General features: G+C 39.8%; 1 non-coding gene across 1 annotated transcript; it reads left to right on the top strand.

The window, feature by feature from the left end:
- The first annotated feature begins 710 nt into the window (after positions 1-710).
- Positions 711-817, top strand: LOC120271383. The gene has a single exon (XR_005539994.1). It is a non-coding gene; the product is annotated as a small nucleolar RNA R71 (small nucleolar RNA).
- Positions 818-8,708: the final 7,891 nt, after the last annotated feature.

Raw genomic sequence — 8,708 nt, 5'->3', positions numbered from 1 at the left:
CATGTGGCCTTTCGGAAAGAGATTTCGCAATTTGCCCCACTTGATTTTCAAGATTGTGCAAGGAGGCGGTGTGATTGTGAAGTGTAGCCTCGACTGATTCAAACCTTGTATTTGCCGATTGAACAAATCTAGCCAAGTGCTTCTCCAAATCCGTCATTCGGGTTTCCAAGCCTGAAATTCTGTTTTCCACTTGAGGGGCTTGTTGTTGTTGTTGGAACCCCGATGGCCCCATGGTCTTCTGTGGTCCTTGATTACTCCATGAAAAGTTGGGATGATTCTTCCAACCTGAATTGTAGGTGTTGCTGTATGGATTCCCTTGAGGTCTCATTCCATTACCTACAAAGTCGACATTCTCAACTGAAGAAACAACACCAATGACGATTGGGCAATTGGAAGGAGCATGTCCTCCACCACAACCGGTGCAATTGGTCACGGCCGCAACTCTATTCGAAGCTATAAGATCTAGCTTCTTACTCAAACTTTCCACTTGGGCCGCCAATGAAGTTACCACATCAATTTCATGGAGACCGGCCACCTTTTTCTTTTCCCTAGCGTTCCACTGGTAGCTATTTAACCCCATTTCCTCAATCAATTGACGAGCCTCGTCGGGGGTCTTGCTACCTAAGGTACCTCCTGCCGCCGCATCCAAGAGTTGCCTTGTACTCGGGTTCAAACCATTGTAGAAGGTTTGAACAATCATCTACTCCGGGAATCCGTATTGCGGACACTTGCGCAGGAGTTCCTTGAACCTTTCCCATGTCTTGAATAGAGACTCCAATTCCAACTTCATAAAGGATGAAATCTCATTCCTAAGCTTTGCTGATTTTCCGGGAGAGAAATAACGGGCTAGAAAAGCTTCTACCATCTCCTCCCATGTAGTGATTGATGCCCTTGGTAATGAGTGTAGCCACTGCTTTGCTTTCCCCTTTAAGGAAAATGGGAAGGCTCTCAATTCGATGGCATCATCCATCACACCATTTATCTTCAGTATGTCAAACATCTCGAGGAAGCTCTCTATGTGACTGTTTGGATCCTCATCGGCCAAACCGTTGAATTGTGCTAACTGCTGCAGCATATGGATGAATGCCGGCTTTAGCTCAAAATTCTGAGCTGTAATTGGGGGACGCACAATACTCGATTGTGTCCCCAACACTGAAGGTCTGGCATAATCGGATAGTATTCGTTGTTGCTCATTTTGTTCTGCCATGTTGTCAGATCCTTCTACTTCCAAATCAGCTGGATTAGGCTGTTCTTGTATAGGTTCTTTCCCTTTCCTTCGAAGTGTACGTTCAAGCTCAGGGTCTCCTTCAATCAATATTGATGGATTCCCTCTGGTCATAACCTGGAGCTGCACCAAAAGTAAAGAAAAAGAAAATCAGAACGATGATAGAATAAGAAGATATGAAATAGAATGTGTAGTGAAATAGCTAAGAAAACAAAGTGCAAAGTATCTCCAAACGCCTAACTCCCCGGCAACGGTGCCAAAAACTTGACAAGATCGCCTTGCTTATATCCCGCAAGTGTACGGGTTTGTCGAAGTAATAATCCCGGATGAGCGGGGTTGAATCCACAGGGAGTACGGAGTAAAGACACTTAATTCGATTCTTAGCTATGTGGAGTATGAACAATGATAAGTGTGGTAATGATTCAAAATTAAAAGCAATGAGTAAGAGAGCAAAAGTAAGGAGGAGGTAAGGCAATCGATAAAGATGGGGTACTCGGATGATGTTTCACCTAGGATAATCGCTTCTAGTGCAAGAACTATCTATTATGCTTTCTAATCAATGCAATGGTGAGTCGTGGAAATCCTTACATACATAGTGCCAAATCTAAGTTCAACTATGCCTAACTCTATACATGTCCCGGAGGAGAAATCGAACAATCTCAACACCTCGCACTCGCATAGAGTTGCAAAGATCTCTAGGGATTCCAAGTGATAAATCTCTTCCCTAGATTTAGACCCTAACCCCTTTGGTCCAGCGGAAGGTCCCTAGCCACAATTAAGCCCCTAGATACTAAGATCACCTCAATGCTTCACTCCATTGCACGCGCAACTAGGCCCCAGCGGAGGTTCATCCCTTAGACCATTCACTCTATTATGGCCGCAAAGAACTCGAGGAACGGAGGTAGAATCTATCACGTCGGAGGGGAAAGGGGACGCTCCTGTATTTCTCGACTCACCCTCTCAACCCTATCCAACCTAGCTTTGTCTAACCCTCGTGGTGTGTCACTCACTCACAAGGTTACCAACAAGAACTCTCAACCCTAGTGTCACTCTAGGGGAAATGTTCATACAATCAAGCATTCAATGTTGGAACTCACAATAAACATCAATTTATTGAAAGCATAATAAATAAGTTCAATGAAACAAATACATCCTAGGGTTCACAATCACCCAAGTACCCACTAGGGGTTTAGCTCTCCATGGAGTTAATTACAATCAAAGAAATCGAATGTAAAAGCAATAAATCCATAAAGAAACCCCCTCGATGGTCGTGTCGATGGTCTTGTGGCAAGTCCTCTACTCGTCGTCCAAGGATTCCTTCGTCCGGTATAGGATACGCCTCGATCGAAGCTCACCTACCAACATTCTTCCTGATGGAATCACGATGTCGGAGCCGTAGAACCTCTCCAAAACCTTGGCCAATACCCCTTAAAACCCTAGCCGAAGCCCTCTCGCAAGTTGGGGAAAAGATGGAGAAAAAAATACCAAAATCAGGGCTGAATCGGCTTTAAATAGGGCTGGAATCGGGTAACTCGACGGGATGCTCGAGTGTGCCTACCTTTGTGCCCCTCCAAATGGATGTACTCACTCGAATGCTAGGAGGTTGGCACACACTCTAGCATCTCACACCTGCCCTATGTCTTCGCGTTTGAACCTTAGCAAGTTCTCCTCCAAAATAGGTGCATTATGATCCACATTGGCCCATTTCCTTCATACTCGGCCTCACAACCCTACCTGCATAAAAGTAACATAAAAACACACATATTAATGTAAAAAACTGAGAAAAGTAATGCTCAACATAAGAAATGAACGCTTCGCATTCATATCGCACAAGCACTTATCAAAAGGCAATCACACTCATATGTTCCAACTTGTATAATATTGTCAAGAGCTTCGTTAATGTGTTTAAAAGTGAAGATACGACATGATTTACTTCATGGATGTGTGCCCAACCATGCGTAGAAAATGAAGAGCCTGGAAATTCACACGCCTGTGTGGAAATTCTACAGGGGCGTGTGAAATCCCGTTTTCAGCCCTTTAAATACCGCTTCATGAGTTTGTTTTGGGAATCTTTGACCTATCTTTTGGAGAGGGCGTAACTAGGGCTTCGAGAGGTTTTTGCTGGGATTTTGGAGTGGGGTTCTTGTTCTTGTATGCATAAGACGGAATGCTCGAGTGTGCCTGCCTTTGTGCCCCTCCAAATGGATGTACTCACTCGAATGCGAGGAGGTTGTCACACACTCTAGCATCTCACACCTGCCCTATGTCTTCGCGTTTGAACCTTAGCAAGTTCTCCTCCAAAATATGTGCATTATGGTCCACATTGGCCCATTTCCTTCATACTCGGCCTCACAACCATACCTGCATAAAAGTAACATAAAAACACACATATTAATGTAAAAAACTGAGAAAAGTAATGCTCAACATAAGGAATGAATGCTTCACATTAATATCGCACAAGCACTTAACAAAAGTCAATCACACTCATATGTTCCAACTTGTGTAATATTGTCAAGAGCTTCGTTAATGTGTTTAAAAGTGAAGATACGACATGATTTACTTCATGGATGTGTGCCCAACCATGCGGCCTCGATGAAGAAAGTGATTTTGGGAGTATTGTAGCAAATTACTGTATCATAGAAAGTGATGTGTGCCCAACCATGCGTAGAAAATGAAGAGCCTGGAAATTCACACGCCTGTGTGGAAATTCTACAGGGGCATGTGAAATCCCGTTTTCAGCCCTTTAAATACCGCTTCATGATTTTGTTTTGGGAATCTTTTACCTATCTTTTTGAGAGGGCGTAACTAGGGCTTGGAGAGGTTTTTGCTGGGATTTTGGAGTGTTTCTATGGCATTCGACATTGATTTATTTCAGAGGAGAGTTATTGAGGGAGCTTTCGATGGCTTTGATTCGGCGAGGTGTGCCCTAGGCTCGACGGAGGAATTTTTGGAGAAGAAGAAGCGGCTCCTCAAGACCATCACAATGAAAAGCAAGGGGGGTATCTTTATGGAGTTTTTACATTCACTTTTGATTTCATCATTGATTTTCTATTGCTCCATGGAGAGCTAAACCCTTAGTGGGTACTTGCACTTGTAAACCCAAGGATGATTTTGTTTCATTGACTTCTATTATGTTTCTTTAATTGATGTTTTAATTGAGTTTCAATCTTGTGTGCTTTATATTGTGATTTTTATTTAGAGTGACACTATGGTTGAGAATCCATCTAGGTAATCTCTTGAATGAGTGACACTTCATTAGGTTAGACTTAGCAAGATTGAAGAGGGTTGAGAGGGTGAGTCGAGAGGTAGTGGAACATCCCATCCCCTTTCCCCTCCGACGTACGTGATTTATCATATATCCATATTCTAAGAATTCTTTGCAATTATGATAGAGTGAAGTCCTATTAGATTTTTTCCACTCGGCTTAGTTGCGCGAGTGACAAAGTGAAGTGTTGAGAAATTCTTAGTACTGTGGTTTAGTTGTGATTAGGGATCCTTTGCCTAGACCAAAGGGTTTAATCTACATTAGGGAATAGGTTCATCAGTTGGAATCCCTAGAGCCTCAAGTAGTCCCACACAGTGTGAGGTTTTAAGAGTATTCCTTTCCACCGGGGCATAGTGTAGAGGGCTAGTCACAGTTGACCTTAGGTTTTAGACCATGTGTCTTTGGATTTCCATGGCTCATTAAACTTCAATTAGGAGGTATAATATTAGTCTTTCACTTGAAACAGTAGTCCTAGGGTGAGCATGTCCAAGTACCCCATTTTACCATTAGTTACTTTCTCTATTTATTCTTGTTTGCTCTCTTTTCTCTCACTTTATTTTATTTCAATTAATCGTTTTAATCACAATCACCAATCAATTGTCATTATAGCTAAATATCAACACTACTTGTTTCTAAACATCTATTCCTTGTGGATTCGACTACCCACCCATTTGGGACTTTATTACTTCGATAACCCGTGCACTTGCGGTATACACACGCAAGTGATGTGTCACTTTGGCTTGATAGTTGAGGAGTACCACACCCCCAGCCTCTACCTCTTGCACGATTGGAAGTAGATTTTCTTTGATCATTTAGAGTCAGTTTTGATTCTAATGCTTGTTCCAATACACCTGGATTAGATTTCTTCTGCATCATTTGCTCATGTACTTATAGTGAACCCAATGATTCATCAATTGTAAGTATCTCCAAGTCCTTAGACTCTTCAATCGCTACAACTACATGTTCAAATTTAGGGGATCGGAGTACCTTCTCGATGACATTGATGTCATCTATCTTCTCACTATTTCTCTTCAAGCCATTCATGATTATTAGCAATTGTGAAAACTAATCAGACACCGATTTGCCATCCTTCATGTGGAGAGCTTCAAACTCACCTCACAGTGCTTGAAGATGTACCCACTTCACTCGATCATCTCCTTTGAAGATGAAAACAAGATTATCCCATGTTTTTTTTCTCGTCGTTGCTTCAGCAACCTTTCCGAAGGTAGCTTTGTCCAACCCTTGATAAAGTATAAACAAAGCCTTTTTATCCTTCTTCCTCTGATCCCTAATAGCCTTTTTCTTATCTGCATCAAATGCAACCTCTTGCTCACCAATGGGTTCTACAAAACCATGGTTAATGGTTTCCCAAAGATCTTGAGATCAAAACAAGGCTCTCATTTGGATACACCATGAATTATAGTTATCCTTTGATAACTTAGGAACATGTTGCTGGACAGAATTCATCCTGGTTCTGATACCACTGAAAATAAAATTTAAATAAATGGGTGGAACTCCCACAATTTACTATTCTGAAGTGGATAATAATATATAGAGGATGAACAAGCATTCAAGCATAAAAGAGGAAAAACAGAATGGGACTTCAACTATTTTTCTTCCTCATTACTTTCATATCACTAAACAAAGACACAAAGCACACTTTTATAGGATTTAAAAACAAGCTAAACAACTTCACTAATAAAAGAAATAAATGAGGAATTCCATCAGTTCAAACCTAATACCCACATTCAGTGATAAATAGAAAAGAGTGGGTGACCTTTTTCTCTTCCAATAATTGAAAAACCCATTAACTTTTTGCATTTTTGTAATTTGAACAGATGGCAACATCATCAACTGGGGATGTTTTGTTATTTGAGTTTCAATAAATTGAAGTCTCACTGCCATGATCTTATCATGGCCCTCAATCACTATGTACCTAGGTCCATGGGATTCTTTTGTTCAACCATGCTTCTCAAGCATGAATAAGAATAGGCATTTATAAATGGATGTAAAATAATAATAATGCTGTATAAGACGTCAAGGGTAACATGCTAGTGATTGGTTTCTAGAACACAAAATATCTAAATATGTGGACATTATATGGTTGTTCTTTGGATCTCACTCTGTTTTATCGTTAGTGTGGTGTGGGCAACTTTTATAGAGTCTGCCCTTTCTAGAGAGAATCTAATACTGACATTTAAAATATCTAGCTAAATAGGGAATGCTGTTATTTAAGATCTGATCGCCCATGACTATCATAACTTTCAAAGCATCTCTTGGAAGTGTTCTTTTCAATTGTCTTCTATGCAGGTATAATATGACTAAACTAAAGATGTGCTAACAATTTAGTTAGTTTGGTTATTATTAAGCAAACGAGAATTCTTTTTGTTAACATAATTCATTAATAAGCAAATGAAGTTTGAATATCCAAACCTGGCAGTCTGAGGAGCTATGGGTTCTTTTCTTTAGATCAGCAGTACAAATTATGAAAATCTTCATTGTGAGACCTAGATACTTTTGCTAGGAGACGTGGTAGTCTAGATTTACCTTTTGTGAGAATTTGAAATAAAATGACATAAATGGATGCTCTTTGTATTCTTTAAGAAAATATGAAATGATGCAATATTTAAACTCTAAAAAGAATCTCATGTTGAAGCTGCCGATATATAATTTTTTTTTTCTTAAAATGAAGCATTAAATGGCAATTCCATGCTTTTAAAAGCAGTGATACGTGATCATTTTTTGTGATTTTTCAAAGACAAATATTGTGAATCCGTAAGTCTTTCATATATCATAAACATTTTATATATGCAAATAACATTACAAATCAGTTCAGTCATATTCTATATTGAGAGTTAATATCTGCAGGAATGCTTTTCTTTTCTTACATGGTGGAGGAGAAGGCTCAAATCTTGCCAGTTGTTCATATATTGAGTTCTTTGTGCATGTCCACCGTCAAATCCAAAATAAAATGACACAAGCACACATGGTCCAGCTCCAGAATTTTGAATGGTAGGAGCATTTTTGTTCTGATTATGAAATCCGGGTTTTTTTGGGGGGAGGGAGGGGGAATGAACTCATAGAGCTATTTTATTAATAAAAACAAAAGCTCTACAAGAGTGACCAGAAAACAAAAGTAAACAAAACAACAAAATACAAGAACACTAAAAATTAAAACTGGAACCCAACACAAGTGAAGCACTTCATGATCCACTTTGGTAGATCCCTATTCTGATGATAGAGTGTGATAGTATGAAACTTTCTCCATGCACTGCCAGCTTGTTGGCTGGACTAATCCATTCACAGGGAACTTGGTGTATGCGAGGATTGCCAACTCTGGTAAGCAAGTGATTGATAGCCAGAGCCCATTGATTGATGGTCCGAGCAGGGATATCAGCAATTTGATGATTACCTTGGATTGCTTGATAAACATCTCGGTTGGCTGTGAAGATATAATGAAGGTGCACCTGAGCTCTTGATAATTTATGAAGGATAATTTGAAAGGTTCGAAGCTCGATCATAATACTAGAGTTTCCAAAAATGGGTCCACAACCTGAAGACATAATGATCTTATTATGATTAGAAATGAAGTAACCAAAGCCACTTAACTCATTACTAGGCGCATAAGCAGCCGAGGTGAAAAGAAAGGGACCATTAGCGTTTGAGAAGTTATTAAGTAAGAGTTTCCTACCAACAAGCAAAGTAGTAGCTGTAGAATAACTCTTGACATGTGCAATAGCTCTTGCAGTGATGATAAAAAAACTGGGAGCAGCCTGCTTGAAAATAACATCACACCTATGCTTCCATATATACCAAGTCACCGTAGCAATTACAGATTGTGAAACAATGTATACTTACCGCAAGTAATCCAAGAACCACCAAGGAAACCAGGAATTCGGGTTATATGCATATGCAGTTTAACTTTAATTGCTGATTTGCATAATGCAGATGCACACTGGCCTATTTCCAGGCCACTTGGTTGAATCAAAATAGATATAGAGAGGTTCATTCGTGCGGTTTTTATTGTTTATAAGCTTGTTGAGGAAAAAGGGCAAAAGATAGTAATGACTGCAAGATCAGCTCGTCGGCATATGTTTTTTCCTCTCCATTCCATTGCGATTAGATATTTATTCTTGTGAAAGAGAGGTGTTTTTTGCATGATAATAGCTTAATTTATGATTATAGTTATTGTTGATTCAATATTACCATTGCTGAAAA

This window comes from Dioscorea cayenensis, chromosome 10 (genome assembly GCF_009730915.1).
Source record: "Dioscorea cayenensis subsp. rotundata cultivar TDr96_F1 chromosome 10, TDr96_F1_v2_PseudoChromosome.rev07_lg8_w22 25.fasta, whole genome shotgun sequence".
NCBI classification, from domain to species: Eukaryota; Viridiplantae; Streptophyta; class Magnoliopsida; order Dioscoreales; family Dioscoreaceae; genus Dioscorea; species Dioscorea cayenensis.
The sequence above is the reverse complement of the archived record's forward strand: the minus strand, read 5'-3'. Positions and strand labels throughout refer to the sequence as shown.